The following is a 15,839-nucleotide window of genomic DNA, read 5'->3' as shown; positions in this document are numbered from 1 at the left end:
TTGGCAAAGTGCATGCGCAAAGAGGATCCTCATGAGCAGCATGAGGTAAGTGCTAGCTCTCCCTACCTCCCAGCGGGAGGTGAGAGGGACCTGGCAACCCTTCCCTGTGGGGCCCTTAGAGCTGGATATGTTGTATGGTTTATTTTCATACGATATTTGGATTAGGTCTGGGTGGTGCTATGGAGGGCCCAGATGGAATCTTTGTGGAGGCCTCCAGTGGCTGTCAGCAGCTCTACATTTAAGTGGAGGAAAACAAAGGGAAACTATCTTGGACTATGTAGCATTTGGAAGGACTGAAGGAATATTGATTGCCTCAGCAATGCTCTGTTGATTGTAGACAGGCTGCTGCATGCCACCCTGCTTGGCCAGGTTAGCTAGTCTTTTTTTCCCTTTGTCAATGGGGTATAATGGTTGATTTACTGCTCACAGGGAAGGATGGGTCTGTGTTATTTGTGACCCTCCAATTCAAACATGGTGCACAAACCATGTACTGTCACTTGCCAGGGTCTTCTTGACAGCTCCCTTCATTTTGGGAGCCCAGACAGGGTGGTCCCTGGCCCCAGGGAGGCTCGCCTGAATTCGACCAGAGTCAGGGCCTTTTCAGTCCTGGCTCCAACCTGGTGGAACTCTCTGTCTGTTGAGACCAGGGCCTGGCAGGATTTCCTCTCTTTCCGCCAGGCCTGTAAGACAGAGATGTTCCGCCAGGCATATGGTTGAGGTTGGGCTAGGCCTCTGCTGGCCTGGAAAGAGGAGAAGAGAAGATCTGAGCCCTCCCCATCAGAGTCGTCCACCGTTTGGCTTTTAATTAGTTAATATTGACTGCTGCTGTCTGGCATATTAGCCATTATATTTATTAGGACATTTTGTCTGAATCTTTAAAACTGTCTTATTGCTTTTATGATATGTAAATTGTATGAAATGTTTTTTATCTGATGTAATCCAGCCTGAGCCCATTTGTGGGGAGGGCGGAATAAAAGTCTTCAATCAATCAATCAATCAATCAATCAATCAATCAATCAATCAATCAATCAATCAATCAATCAATCAATCAATCAATCAATCAATCAATCAATCAATCAATCAATCAATCAAACTTTGGGGCTTTTTGTTGTCATATATTGCTGGTGGGCTGCATTCATATTACCATGTATTATTGGTGGGACATCGGACAATGGGCCATGAGTTTTAGGAGTGTAGATTTCGGATCAACCAGTTGGGCAAAGGTTCTAATTAGCAGGGCTCATTTTGAGGGGGAATGCGCAGGAACGCAGTTCCAGTAGTTCTCCAAAGAGGTCACATGTCAGGTGCCCCTGTCCACCTGATTTTTGGCCATGTGGGGCCTGTTTTGGCCTAGATTGGGCCCCAAACGGCCAGGATCAGGCCTCTTACAGGTGGTGGATCACTCTCCTGCTCAGCAGTGATCCAATTCTGACCATTTTGGGCTCCTTTTCAGCCATTTTCAGCCCCCTTTTGCCATTTTGGGCCCAATTTGAGCCCTGAATGGCTAAGATTGGGTCCAAAACAGGCAGGATAGATGATGCCAGGGGGTGTGGCATATGCAAATCAGTCATGCTAATGACACACTTCCGGTGATGGCAAGGGGTGTGGCATATGCTAATGTGTTATGCTAATGAGTTATGCTAATGAGTTCCTGCAGCTCTTTTTCTACGAAATGACCCTTGCTAATTAGTATAAAAACGTTCCAATTCCAAAGGGGAATTTGCCTCTTTTTGACATGACCTGTTGAAGTTCTAATTCCCTGTTGGAAGCTGTGATGCAAGGTGTGTACTTCACATGATGTCCACCCCTCATGTAACTGATTCAACAGCACCTTTGAAAGTGTACACTATTTAATGAGCCACACAACTTGTACCTGTGCGATGAAGCCTTTAGGTTCTCGTGCTGCCTGTGTATGCTTGAACAGCTCCATTTAATCTACACAGTTTATCCTCGTAATCACCTGTCATGTATATTGTTTTAGTGTTATGATGCTACTGCCGTCTTAATTTGGAGAGGAGAGTACATGCAGTTTGTTACATCTTTATAGAGTGTCGATCAGGTTAAAAAGGAAATCATGTGTTTGCTACACTTGAGTTGATCATTAAGAAACAGTGAGTAGGTCTATTTTTGACCCTGCATATAGAGAGAGTATAATTTATAGATTGCCAGTGTAGTGTATCCAGGAAGCAGGCAGAGAGTAGCCGAGAAGCCAGAGAGCAAGTGATCCCAGAAGGTTAAAACAGTGCATCTGATCATCTGATCTGCAAGCAGAGAATATGGTTTGGAGTGGACCCAGGCACCTTGTTCTCCCCTGTCTGTTGTGTCAGCAAAGCTCTAGCATGCCACCAAGCAACCAGCAAGCAGGGGAAACCAAAAGGCTTTTGCTCCAGCCATTTTGCTCCAGCCTTTTGCTCCAGCCATTTTTTCTGCCCAGAGCTGACATTTGAAGGCAGCAGCTGTGAAGGCCATGGTATAGTATGCACTATGGTGTATTGCTGAAATGCACTCTGTAGCTGCTTATGCTGGTTGTTGCACTTAGATGCTTGTAGGAGATCCTTTCTGATTTTTTTTTCTTTTTTTAAAAAAAATTCTTTTAGTTATTGGTGGTTTAAACTCTTTTAATGGTGTTTTTTCCTGCGCTTAGTAAGTGCATGCAAGCTCAGATTTGTTGTTGCCGTGGTTTGTTTTCTTTGCTGTTGAAACCAAAATGATATCTTGGCCATTTCCACATGGCTTACCTTTGCTCGTAACGACCTGGGACATCATGCAAAAAATGCGCAAGATCACGTTTTCTCGCGTGAGAAAACGCGATCTTCCGCGTTTTTTGCGCGATGTTCTGGGTCGTTCCGATCAAAGGTAAGCCATATGGAAATGGCCCTTGTTGAATTTTGTGTTCCCTTTATTGTGAATGAGGTATAGTATAAGACTATCATAAGGGTAATTCTTTGTTGGGGAGTCAGAACACTACATTGATTCTCATGTTCGCTTTCAGGGCAAGAGTAGTTCCAGCCACAGCTTCTCAGCTCTGTACTTCTCTGTTCCTTGGGGGGAAAGACTAGACCTGTCCTGCCTGAGGCATCTTGTATTTGAAAGATTTATTTTGTTAAATCTTTTATTATATTGTGTAGTTGACCGGCTGCGGTTTGGTCACAGGGAAAGACAGAGAAAAAGCATTTAAAAATAAATAAATAACAACATAACATTCGATTTATATACCTCCCTTCAGGACAACTTAACAGCCACTCAGCGTGGTTTACAAAGTATGTTATTATTATCCTTGCAACGATCACTCTGTGAGGTGGGTGGCGCTGAGAGAGCTCTGAAAGAGCTGTGACTTACCCAAAGTCACCCAGTTGGCTTTAAGTGGAGGAGTGGGGAATCATACCCAATTCTCCATATGAGAGTCCTACCGCTCTTAATCACTACACCAAATGGTCTGTTAGCCTCTGGATTTTGTTTGCCTCTCTCTTCTGCCAGTACATAATCTAATATTCTTCATAATTCCCCAAGGGATAGGTACTCTTACATGACTGGATCTGTTTCTCTTTTAATTATTTACTGAGCTGTGTAACCAGGAATTGATAGAAAATCTTCTATGACTGGAAAAGAGCAAGAGTACAGTAGCACCTATAAGACTAAGAAAATTAGTGGTAGGGTATGAACTCACATGAGTCACTGCTCACTTCTTTAGATACAGCTAGAATGTGAGTCCATCTGTCCTTATATCTTGGAGAGTGGAGTGATTACATAAGTCAAATGATAATCACTGGTTAATGGTAAAGGCAGGCATGATTGAATAGGGTGGGGTATGCAGAGGGGTAGTGGGTGTTGAGAAATCAGTATTGGTAATGAGACAGGAAGCCTTTGTCTTGATTCAGTTCAGGAGGGTGCATAGTCTTGAGCTTCATTATCCATTGCAATTCAGCAGTCTCTCTTCCTAATCTCCCTTTGAAATTCCTCTGCAGGAGAACTGCTACTTTTAGGTCAGTAACTGAATGTCCTGGAAGGTTAAAATTTCCCCCCTCTGGTTTTCGAATGTTTTGATTCCTGATGTCAGGCTTATGTTTATTAATTTTTTGTCGAAGGGACTAGCCAGTTTGTCCAATGTAGAGGGTGGAGGGGCCTGCTATCACTTGATGGCGTAAATCACATTGGAGGATGAGCAGGAGTATGAACCCAAGATCGTATGGCTGATGTTGTTGGGTCCGCTGATGATGTTGCTTGGATTGATATGAGCAGTACAAAAGAGAGAGTCACGGTAATGCAAGCCGATACCAAAAAACAAAGGCCGTGACCTACTAACTACTCCTATTTAAAGAGATATCAACATAAGTAATATATTTATCTCAAAATTTATGTATGTATACAAATGGAGTGATATATTCAAGAGTAGCTCTTTGTTAATGAACATAAGAATGATTTTGTAAATATGTTTACACTGCACCCTGCAGTTTAACTTTGGTAGAGTCAAAGTAAGATATGAATCAATGGATGCTTGCCTTTAAATTGTAACCAGATATAAACTCTTGAATATATCACTCCATTTGTATACATACATAAATTTTGAGATAAATATATTACTCATGTTGATATCTCTTTAAATAGGAGTAGTTAGTAGGTCACGGCCTTTGTTTTCTGGATTGATATGAGAGCAAAGTTGGCATCTTGGTTCGTTGCAGGCCTCGGTACCAGAGTCCATATTTGCCCCCCCAGTCGGAATGAAGAGGCAGACACAAGTGTTGGGAATTAAAGGGCCGCTTTATTAAAATTACAACAACAGTACTGTCAATGCGGCAAGGGCCTAACTAGTGGTACAGGTCGGGCCCTGGGGTCACTCCCGGACCTCTGCCCTGACCTGTCTGGGTGATCCACCAACTGTCCTGAGGACGAGCCATCCATCATATGGCTGTGACCCGGCTGGCCTGGCAAAGTGGTGGTACAGCCCCTTAAAGATCCCCCACTTGGCCGTCAAGCTGCAGAGGGGGACCAGCTTGTCCGGGGGTTCCCCACCAGGGTGTCTGACCTCACAAGTGGGCAAAACAGCAGCCAGCCGCTCATGACAGGCCTCAATTCCCCACCAATGGGGATATGCCAAGGGTGGTCACCAGCCCGCTCAATTTTACCCAACTCCTAACCTGCAATGGGAGGTTAAACTCCACCCACCTTAGCCAAATACCCCCTCTCCAGACAGTGCAAGGTAAGCAAAAAACTCCTTCCCCCAATGGCCAATGCAGAAAAGGAGAAAACAATCCTACCTGGTCCTGATAAACAGCGACCGGCTAATCCTGCACTGAACTAGGGTGAGGTGGGTGGGCCGAGCACAAAGTGCAACTGAGAAGCTGGGTGGGCGGAGTGGCTAAACAGAGCCGCTGTCTCTGCCCCCGCTACATATCCTGATGGCGAGGAAAGTGCTGCTGCCTGTTCCTCCTTCCAGGATGTCAAATCTCAGCCCCCAGCTGTAGTGGCTGTTGCCACCAGCCGGGTAGGGCTGCATAGTGTTACGTAGTTTATCATGGTGGGTGAGTAGTTGTTTCAGGTTAGTAGGCTGTCTGTAAGCAAGAAAAGGTCTGTCCCCTAGTGCCTGTGTGAGGAAACCGTCACAATCCAGCATAGAGTTTAGGTCATTAAAAGGTGTTGGACTGGATTGAGTTGTGGGCTGTAGTTGGCCACCAACGATGTTCTGTTGTTATTTTCTTTGGGCTTGCCTTGTAGCAAGTTGTTCCTGGGTGTCATTCCAGCGTTTCCAATCATCTTTCTCACTATGTCAGGGGGATTCTGTAGTTGCAAAAATGTCTGTTGCAGATCATTCAAGTGACGACCTCTATCTGAGGGGTTGGAGCAGATGTGACTTCTGGATACAATCTGGAAGTGACCAACAGTAGCTCTAGGAATTTCCAGAAACCTTATGGTTTTACTTTATGGTTAGTAATATCATGAGTTTTTATTTTATTTTTCTTCCACTGTCCCAAGTGGTGGCCCAAGGTCTGGCAAGCCTAGATCTTTCCTTCAAAGCCATTGTCTTCTTGCTAGCAGGGTGCTGCGGAAATACAGAATACAGTCCTCCCTCTGAACCATCGACTCACCAAATTTCCAGCACACGGAGACAAGAGTGGGGGCGGGGGGCGGGGTGTGTGTGGCATTAACAGACCCTGAAGTAGGTGAGTGGCTCACAGGCTCGTTGTTTCACTCACTCTGTAGTGGGAAACTGTAAACACTGTGTAATTTTCCTATTTGACTTGTAACATGATTGATACTTAGAATTGGTGGGAAAAGTTAAGGGAAAACAACTTGAATTGATGGACACACAGTACTCACCCATATAGGGCTGATTCCAGACGGCCCTCCCCATGCCGAAACGTCGCGTGTCGTCGCGTGGAAAACGCGAAATATCGCGTTTTCCGTGTGACGACGCGCGACGTTTCGGCATGGGGAGGGCCGTCTGGAATCGGCCAGGGTGGAACCTTGTCTAGGGTTGCCAACCTCCAGGTGGGACCTGGAATTTTCTTGGAATTACAGCTGATCTATAGACTGCCGAGATCAGACTGCTTGCAGACAGTGGCAGCTTTTGAGGGCAAACTCTATGGTAGATTCTAGGTAAAATGCCTCCCCAAATTTCTCCTTCTGCAGCCACTGCACCAAATCTCCATGAATTTCCCAGGCTATCTATCTATCTATCTATCTATCTATCTATCTATCTATCTATCTATCTATCTATCTATCTATCTATCTATCTATCTATCTATCTATCTATCTATCTATCTATCTATCTATCTATCTATCTATCTATCTATCTATCTATCTATCTATCTATCTATCTATCTATCTATCTATCTATCTATCTATCTATCTAAAATTTCTATTCCGCCCTCCCCGCGAGCAGGCTCAAGGTGGATAACAACATATTAAAATACAATAAAAATTCATCTACATTAAAAGAACAGTACCATTTAAGATCACATTTAAAACATGATGGTGGACAGCCTTCACAGGGAGGGTTAAGATTTTATACACCCCTTTTTTCAGGCTGGCATAGGCCCAGCCTCAGCCATATGCCTGGCGGAACAACTCTGTCTTGCAGGCCCGGCGAAAGGATAGTAGGTCCTACCGGGCCCTGGCAACCCTAACTTAGTCCCATGATCAGCTGCTGACAGGTGCTAATATTTTTTATGAATTCTTGTTATTGTCATAAATATTATCATCATAATTATCAGGAAATTTGCCCTCCTCATAGTTGGAGCATACAGGGCTTTACCAGAATAAGTTCTGGGCTTGCACCAGCAACATTTAATGACTCATTGTGGTGATGAATTTGTACAGATGTCATCTTGACCCGTGTGGAAAGGCAGGACATAAATATAAATAAATAAAAATCAATAAATGCAGCCCTCTTACTATATTTCCCCCTCTTTCAGTCACATTATAATGAGATATGAATTTATGTCAATAGTGTGAAATATTGTATGATAGTGTCACCGGTCAACATTATTTGGTAACCTGGTTGGTATGCTGATGTTATTCTCAGTAGTATATAATCTCTTCTCCTCATATATATCTCACCACAAGGCAATTAAAAATAAATCACCTCTAGCAGAGAAAGAGAAAAAAATGTTTGTGCTTCCAAAGATGGATCAGTTAAATCTGATTTATCATATGAGATCTTTTGAATGCTTTGTGAGTACAATGATATGCTTAGAAGGGCACAGGTCTTGCTTAGTAGGCTGTAGTGCGCGAGGGTGGCCTTTAAAAAAAAAATCCAGCGGTCTCACGTCATGTTATCTCTTGCACAAATGTTCCTATTGCTTCCTTCTTAAGTATTGTTTAAGAACCTGACAGTTGGTTTGTGGGATCAGATCAAGTACCATCTTGCCCATCTTTCTGTTTCCAGCCTACCACATCTTTCTGATGACAATTCCCTGCTGTTTTTCTTCAACACGTGGTTTTCAAAGGCACACCACTTCTGAAAACGGGGTCCTGTACAGCTTAGAGTATCCATCAAACACTGCTTGTAATTTTGAAGAGAATTTGGATATCTCTGCCCGCAAAAGAGACGTGAGCTGAAATCTATCACTGTGGAGAGAATACACATCCTGAATTTTCTGCTCAGTTTTACTCAAAAGAAATTTGACAGTGAGCAAGATACTAAATGACTTGGGGAATATAATGGAAGCCAGGACAATTTTCATAACAATCGCTGTATTACACATCCCAAATGATGAAGGCTATTAGACACTATCAGACATAGGAAACAATCATAAGCAGATCTACTTAGAAACAGGCCAAGTTTTTTAAATGGGCTTTATTCCCCAAAAAGGTCCCTTAGGATGGCAGTCCCACTTGCCACAAATTTGTCCATTCCTTTTAATAATCCACTGAAACCGATTACTTTCACCACATATGACAGACAATGCAAGATCAAAATTGTGTATTAAGTGTAGTAGTTCGTCTTATATGGATCCCACTACCAGTAACTTTTGTTTCCAAATGTTACCAAACCTAGCAGATTGGATCAAGAACAAAACACAGTGTTTGAGGGGGGGGGGGATTTGTTTATTTGCTTGCTTCTCACAATGAAAATTTAACGAGGTTGAATTCAGAGCTTACGCTACCTTGCTGCAAGGCTTTGCTTTCTTATTTAGAGTTTTGTTTCAGCATTGTGATGTTGGGTAACCTATGAGTATAAATATCCCCTCTCCAACATCTAAACCAGCTTATGCTTCACTGAGAATACAGTGGATCAAAGCAAATGCTTGGAGGCCAAACAGTGAAATCCTAAGCAGAGTTACAGTGGAAATGTTGGCAGAAAGACAGAACCTGCAGTGGGACAAACAGTCCCCACCACAATTTTAAAAGAGAGACCTGGTCAGATGTGAAATACAAATCTAGTTGGGGGAACTCCAAACCCAAATTGCGCTTCATACTCTAACATGGCTATCGCTCTGGAATCTGCAACTGAGCCATGCTGTCTTGGCATCTTAAATGCTTTTTTGGGAGCGACTGGAGCGAGGAACTTAAGCTTCAGGCAAAAAAATGTTTAGATGATAGAATTATGAACAACTCTCTGGCTGTAAGAACAATTTAGTAATAGAGCAATTTGCCTAGAGAGCTTTCTTGGCAACTTTCAGGAAAATGTAATGGGCAGTCTTCTGCCAGAAACAGTTTAGATACAGTTCCATTTCAATTGTATAATTCTGCAATCACGTGCTGTTTAGATCATATGCCCCAAGAAGCATATGAGAAAAATACTTAGGCAAGAGCAAATACATTCTCAGTTAGGAGAACCCGTTTGGGATTCGCATAAAATAGCACCTTCCATTCCTGAAGTGAATTCTTGATGTTTCAATCTTAAAGCTCAGGCATATCAATTCATTAAGTCTGTCAGAAGTAGAGATGGAAACAAACAGCAATACGAACAAAATAAAAGCCACGAACAGCCCAATCTGCTGTTCGCGAACAAGCTGTTTGTGAGGCCCCATTCTAAACGAACAGGTGGTCATTGCAAGCCTCGTTCATTGCTGTTCATCAAGCCAGACAGTCTGGCACCTACAATCAATTCCCTTGGCAATTTAGGCAGGGATTGTCTGAACTCTGTCTGATCTCCTGCTGTTGCCCTGGAAATCCTAATCTAAGCCCAATTTAGCTTGATAGGCATGTCTTCTTTTCAAGTGTGGAGCTCCACATTTGTTACAAGAGAGCAAAGACCATGGGGGAGGGGGGCTCCCAACTCTGGCTAGTCTTTGCAGATAGTGGAGAGGGAGAGACAGCTGCTGTTGGCATTTTGATAGAGAGACAGGGAGAGTGCATTGGAGCTTGAATTTTCTTTGTGCATGGTGGGATATGGATCTACCCCTTCAGATTCCAGGGCTGCTGCCAGGCTCTGGGGCCAAGCTATTATTTTCTATTGGTACCTTTCCTGCTGTCTGCTCAGGTAGGGTTTCTGGGAGTGGTGAGGTAGGGATCTACCCCTTCAAGTTCCAGGGCTGCTGCCAGGCTCTGGGGCCAAGCTATTTTTTATTTATTGGTACCTTTCCTGCTGCCTGCTCAGGTAGGGTTTCTGGGAGTGGTGCGGTAGGGATCTACCCCTTCAGGTTCCAGGGCTGCTGCAAGGCTCTGAGGCCAAGCTATTATTTATTATTGGCACCTTTCCTGGTGCCTGCTCAGGTCAGGTTTCTTGACCAAACTTGGATGATGGCTGGAGGAGAGCCTGCCGGCCCCTACGAACAGCCAACCACGAACATGTTTGTGAACAGGGCCTTGTTCATGGTTGCTTGTGAGTCCCTGTTCATGGATGGCAATGAACAAGAAACATCATGTTCATTTTTTTCCCCTGTTCATGCCCATCTCTAGTCAGAAGCTGGACATGAACAACAAGGTCTGTTATAGTTCCTGTGCTATAATATTTTACACCAGTAGTTCCCACACTATATATCTTAAGAGAACTGCCAATTTTCATAACTTCCTAGTTTACAATACATATTCAATACATATTCAATACATATTCATACATATTCATTTACCAACCATTCATATTCATAAGCTTGTCATAGCTGTATTGTAAACTGAGAGCACAAGATCATGCAGTGTTCTGGCTGCCTTGTAGGCATATGAGTATCATGCCTGTTTTTAGTTTAATTCAACTTTTCTCTAAACCATAACCTTTGATTATAGTTCAGAAAAGACCCACACTCTTTTTCCAGTCAAGTTGCAGCTTAATTCTGTTGACCGCACGGGGTAGTTTGTTATTGTCTGTATCTGCATAGCAACCTGGACTTCCTTGGTGGTCTCCCATCCAAGGGTGGTCCCTCATCAAAATCTGAATGCATGTGACCATTTCTTCAGATCTGAAAGAAAGACAAGCAAGAAATAAACAAAAAGGTGTACATATGTGCTCATGCTGTGAACATGAATTATCGACTCTCTCTCTTTCCATTAAGTTTCGGAGGATCCCAGTTACCCAGCTTGATACAGGAGATGATGAACTCCAAAACCATTTTGATCACATGCTATGACCGCACAGAAGTTAAACACTTTTATTGCGAAGAAATTTCTTACAGTGCTAATGAAGTGTCCAGTTCATTATAAAACTTTCTGCAGCATGGAATGTTCTATTGAAAATCCTTAATAAAAAATGTTGATAAAAATACCCAGAGTTTTCAGCGGGTCTCAAGTATGCATTCCCTGAAAAATCTTATAGGTAAGATGAAGCACAGCCATCATCAAATCCATGTTGATGATGTTGCCTTATCCCAAGACAGTGTCCCACCTACTAGAAAAATACAATTTATATAGAATTTTCCACCTTTGACCTTAGAACAGAAGCGCTACTGTGTGCTAATAGGAATGTCAGTCTGACATTTCACTACAGGCTACTTAAAAATAAATTGAGTTCTAGCTATTAAAACAAATGAACCGAAAAGTTCATGGAGAAAAGAAAAACTTTTAGCCTGAGTTATCTTTGAAATAGTTTGCCTTTTGTACTATTGTTCTGAGTCAGAAAATTCATCTCCAGCTATCTCAAGGAGCTATATTTGAGGAATATTTAAAGTTACTAGGCAAAGACTCATAAATTGACTACCTGACACTGCAACAGAAGTACACCCTTCTAAATCCATTGAAATCAATTGGCTCAGAAAGGTGTAACCCTCCTTAGGAATATAGTTAAACACACACACACACACCGTTCATAATGGTTTTGTAGTCTAGAAAGTCACTTTTCCAACAGAAGGTGTTATAACTCCAAGTCAGCTAGGCTGCCAGGCCTCTTAATAAGAGGGGAAGTCTCCCACTATTAGCCCTCTTTTTCTGCCACTCTTCAAAGTGGAAGCAGAAGAAAAAAAATAAAAATAGCAACATTGCCAACATCATTAAGATACTTCTGGGGAAAACCTAGAAGTGGCATAGGGTAGCTCTAGGGAATGCTAGAATCTCTATGGTGTTCCCTAGAAGTAACATAGCTATGTCAGCAGCATTGCATACCCCACCATGCCTCTGCCTTCACAGGGTTGGATTGATGAGGGGGGGGGGGTAGTCTGCCCCTGGTGCCATCAAAGAGGGGGCACTGGGCGCAGCCACCAGCAACCAGGAGCATGTGGATGGCTGAGCAGAGGGCTGGAAGCCTGCCCGCGCCATTCACCTGCCCCAAGGGCAGGGGGTGAGTGGCAAGCCTGCCGCCCTATCAGCGCGCTGTCCATGCGGCAAGCCGGCAGGCAAGTGGCATGGGTGGTCTCCCAGCCACCCACGCTGCCACCACCAGCTCGCGGCACACCGGGGCAGCCGGCTTGCCATGTGGGCAGCGTGCTCCGCCCTACGTGATGATGTCACAGAAGTAACGTCATCACGCAGCTCTGGGAGCGCGTGCATGCACATGGGGCCAGGCTCAGGTTGCCCTGGGCACTGGCAACCCTAGATCCGCCCCTGTGCCTTCAGCCCTAAATCCAGTAATTACATTCCCTGTCCTCCTCTATCTAAACTATCCACCAACTCGTAACAGCTATGGCTAATATTGTGCAACACTGCTGTAAACCCATGGGAATTTTGAGTTTCTGTGTCCTGGTAAATAAAGAGCTAAACTACTAGGCAACTCTGGCCTAAATCACAAGGAGAAAGCAAAGCTGGTGTGGAGTACTATTCTGAGCCTGAAACATGGGTCACTGAGGAGCAAATCCACCTCCCATTGTTCCTACCGCTTCTTATCATTTGCCAGGCAAAGAGTGATGGTTTCTAAAGCTAGTCAGTGAGTCCATCCAACTCCTCACCTCTCCCCTTGAAACACAAAGCAACTTGAAATGCAGCATTTGCCAGGCTCAGCATCTCTTTCACTGCCACTCATCTCCGCTAGTGAATGGGTTTGCACGCTTTTTCCAAAGAGGTGGGCATGATCCAAAAAAAAAATACCAATCAAGCTGATCGTGGATTGGCACCAGCGACGATCCTGAATTAATGATCCACACCGGTCATCTCCCGTTTCCGATCTGTGGATCGTCGATCGTGGATTGTGGATCGTGGATCGTGGAGGCAAAAGCGGAGGAGCGCCCAGCTGTTCCCAGCGATACAGGAACAGTGGCTGATGCTGGCGGCATCTGTGTTTGTGTTTGGCTGTCTGTGTTTGGCCGTCAGAGCTGCCTATCAGGGTTTGCAGGGATGAGATTGGAGTGCTCATGGCTACAGAACACCCCCTTCCCCCTCCCTCCCTTGGGTGTCTTCTCCCAGCTGGTGACTGCTTTGCTGCTCCGTGGTTGGAAGGAAGCCCTGCTGATCAAGGCAAGCTGGGCTTCCATTCAGGTTTCCAGGGCGACAGAAGGAGGGCAAACAGAGCTCAGGCATTCCCCTGGCTCCGTTGCTGGCACGTGAGTGGCTTCCCGATCCAAGCACGATCATTCTGATCCAGCCCTGATCCAGCCCCCTCCCAACCGCTGGGTCATTGGCCGTTTCTGAGCACGATCTGCCGGGTCCCGATTGTGCAATTGCCATTATCGTGGGGGTTTTTTCTATCGTAATGTGGATCGTGCCCATCTCTAGCCCTCTCCACTTGTGCAGTGAATCACTTTTCACACTCAGAGCCAAGCTACAAGTGATGCCTGACACAGGTTGGACACTTGTCAGCTTCCTTCAAGTTTTGATGGGAAATGTAGGCATCCTGGTCTTGCAGCTGTAATGGACAGCCAAGCTGTAAAACCAGGACGTCTACATTTCCCGTCAAAACTTGACGGAAGCTGACAAGTGTCCAACCTGTGTCAGGCATCACTTATATCTCAGTATATAAGTGGAAGATGACTCAGTATATTCAAGTGGAAGATGACTCCCCTTTTTTTAAGGCCAAAAAAGTAAAAAAAAGAAAGTCATCTTCCTTTTGAGTAAATAACAACAACAACAACAACATTTGATTTATATACCACTCTTCAGGATAACTTAATGCCCACTCAGAAAGTTTGCAAAGTGTGTTATTATTCTCCTCACGATACTCACCCTGTGAGGTGGGTGGGGCTGAGAGAGCTCCAGGAAGCTGTGACTGATCCAAGGTCACCCAGCTGGCTTCAAGGAGAGGAGCCACTATGTGTATCTATACTGCAAGCTGAAGCCCCAGCCAGTTCACATAGGTAGCGCCTTCCAAGCAAGCTGCTCTGGAGCCTGCAGGAACTGCCCATCAGCTCGTTTCTCAGTCCACTCATCTATTTAGTGCATTTTTATGCTGCCGTTCCTCCAGGGTGGTGCACATGGGCCTTCTTTTCTAATATTCTTCTGGCAGCAGCCCTATGAAGTAGTCGATGCTGACAGAGAGTGACCAGATCAAGTTGACTGAGCAAGCTTCATGGCTAAGTAGGGATTTTGAACCAAGGATTCCCAGATCCTAGTCCAACACGTTTTACCACTACAACATACCAGCTCTTGCAGAGATATGATTTGTGAGAGTCAGCATGAGGCTTGCCAGGTTCCCAGGCAATGCTGTGGAGATTGTAGCATTTGCCTGCTGATCACTGGTGATCGGTGGGAGAAGGCAGGCTGCCTGGAGATTACCCACCATCACTGGGAACCTGGCAAGAAGGCAGGGGAAATGGGCATGGATGTGCCTGCACCTTCAGACAACGATGACCTGGAAGTGATGGCATTGCACCAGGGCCAATTCTTTAAGAAGCAGCCCAAAACAGGCCTTGGTGCAACTGTCGCTTCTGTGTCCACTAAAGTGACATCATCGGTTGGTGCAGCAGAGCACACAGGCCCCCCACTCCCTGCCTCACTCCTACCAGTTCCTGGGTGGGGCTTGGCAACCCTATGAGGTACCAAACATAGCTTTTTTATCACAGTAGATTGGAAAGAATAACAGAATTATGAAACTTAAATGGAACAATGATAGTACCTTTCTTAATATCAGCTGATGGACATAGAATGTAAGGGCAGGCCTTCACTTTCAAGCCCCGGTTTTGACCTTCAAACAAAAACATCTACCTGGCCTCTGTTTAAGAGAGAATGCTGGGCTGGATGGGCCTTGGCATGATTTAGAAGGCAAGTCATACATATTTAGGTTAATATTAATGGGACCAAACAGACAGAAATAACTGTAGGACAGTTCACAAATGCCAGCTACTCAAGAAAGTGATGGCAGTGGTGTCTTGAACAAACAGATCACACAGATGTTTCCTCCATGCACGTGTGTTCTAGATGAGGGTTCTGCAACATGGTGCCTGTGGATGGCATGTCACCTGCCAGTACTTCCCCTGGCACCCACCAAGCTTTTCAGAAAGTGAGTGGGACAATTGTAAGGCAAGTCTTGTTATTGGCTACCCTCATTCAAGTGAAAAGGTTTTCCACACAACCACTGGAGCATCAGGAGGACTGTTAAGGAATGGGACTTGTGGTCCATTCCCACTTTGACTTTTTTCCTGTTTATTCTCCTTCTCTCCCCCCATGCCTTGGGCTATCCTTCATTTCTTTTTATTGCCCAGTTTCTGCCTCCTGTGGCAGCCATTTTGCATTTAGCTCTGTCTCCGGTGGCAGCCATTTTGGGTTTTACTCTGCCTCTTCTGACAGCCATTTTCGGATTAGCTCTGCCTCCTGTGGCAGCCATTTTGAAGTGGTGCTTATCACCCTCTCTCAAAATTTTAAAGACACCCACAGGCTCAAAAACTTTCGTGACCCCTGGTCTAGAATGTAAATGTCAGTCTATGGATGACAGGATACTGCAGACAGATCTCTGGCCCATTTGCAGTAAGACACCAATACTTAGTCAAATGGATTTTATTCAGAAATCATTTCAGTATACAGTTCCATAGGTCTACTTAGGAGTAATATAAACATCTAAGCAGCTTGACTAGAGATTGACCAGAATGATGACAAGAGACAGAAAC

At 44.6% G+C, this 15,839-nt stretch overlaps 1 protein-coding gene across 1 annotated transcript in view; it reads left to right on the top strand.

Moving 5' to 3' along the window:
- Window positions 1–15,839, top strand: part of KLHL1 (kelch like family member 1) — a 282,888-nt gene that overhangs the window by 217,591 nt on the left and 49,458 nt on the right. The window lies entirely within an intron of this gene.

The sequence above is a fragment of the Eublepharis macularius genome, chromosome 3 (genome assembly GCF_028583425.1).
Source record: "Eublepharis macularius isolate TG4126 chromosome 3, MPM_Emac_v1.0, whole genome shotgun sequence".
Classification (NCBI taxonomy): domain Eukaryota; kingdom Metazoa; phylum Chordata; class Lepidosauria; order Squamata; family Eublepharidae; genus Eublepharis; species Eublepharis macularius.
This window is presented reverse-complemented; position numbering and strand designations above follow the sequence as displayed.